This window comes from Myotis brandtii, unplaced genomic scaffold (assembly GCF_000412655.1).
Source record: "Myotis brandtii unplaced genomic scaffold, ASM41265v1 scaffold1105, whole genome shotgun sequence".
NCBI classification, from domain to species: domain Eukaryota; kingdom Metazoa; phylum Chordata; class Mammalia; order Chiroptera; family Vespertilionidae; genus Myotis; species Myotis brandtii.
Window position 1 is genome coordinate 957,373 of NW_005353770.1, and position 1,178 is coordinate 958,550.

General features: G+C 37.1%; 1 protein-coding gene across 1 annotated transcript in view; it reads left to right on the top strand.

Annotated features, from left to right (window-relative positions):
- Positions 1 to 1,178, top strand: part of LOC102245052 (transmembrane emp24 domain-containing protein 7) — a 79,189-nt gene that overhangs the window by 74,907 nt on the left and 3,104 nt on the right. The gene's annotated exons all lie outside the window — the stretch shown is intronic.

Genomic DNA, 1,178 nt, shown 5'->3' on the forward strand with positions numbered 1-1,178 from the left:
TGTCTCTGGATCTATTCTTGTTCATCAAATATAATTTTCTACTTTTTAAAAGTATTTTTAATGGAATATTTTTGTAATTATTCTTTTTATACATACTTTGGTAGAACTTTTTTTAATATTTGAATTATTTTCTAATGTCTACACTCCTTATTTAAAATTAAGACCAACTCAGATTTTTTAAATTCTTAATATGTGTTTTGTGATATAAAATAAGTATAGTATAATAAAGCATGTATTTCATCACCAGGATTAAGTTTTCAGCAGTAGAAAAATATTAAGCTCTGGGATGCCAAAAAAAAATTAGACATTTAACCCTTAAAAGGTAAGTTGTCACCCTGGCCAGTGTGGCTCGGTTGGTTGGGCATCATCCAGTGCATGGAGAGGTTGCTGGTTCGATTCCCAGTGAGGGCACATGCCTGGGTTCTGGGTGTGATCCCTGATGGGGGGTACATGCAGGAGGCAGCCAATCAATGTTAAAACTCTCACTGATGTTGTTCTCTTCTCCTTTCTTTAAAAATCAATAAACTGTTCTTTTTATTTTTTATTTATTTTCATTATTTTTTTTATTGTTTTCAGAGAGGAAGGGAGAGGGGGAGAGAGAAACACCAATGATGAGAGAGAATCATTGATCAGCTGCCTCCTGCACACCCCCTCCTGGGGATTGAGCCCACAACCTGGGCATGTGCCCTTGACTGGAATCAAACCTGGGACCCTTCAATCTGCAGGCCGACGCTCTATCCACTGAGCCAAACCAGCTAGGGCAAACTGTTCTTTTAAAAAAAAAAAAAAGTAAAGTGAAGGCTCACAAACTGATTACACAGTGAAACTGAAACTTGTATCCCATTGAGAATATATATATTGGTTTGATTGATTGGTATGAGAGAAAAACTTATTTAGCAAATTGGTAACTATTTTTAAAAAAAAGATACTCCAGTTTATAAGAAATACAAAATGTTCAGATTCACCTATTTTTAAAATAGATAAATAACTTTTGACTAACAATCTATTTTTATGCCATACTTGATTTATATTTGTATATATTCTGACTAGAGACCCAGCACATGAAATTTGTACACGGGTATGGTCCCTAGGCCTGACCTGTGATCAAGGCCATCTTCCCCGGTTGCAGGCAGCCGGCCCCGCCCCCTGCCACCACCCACCCCTGGTTCCCCATTCAC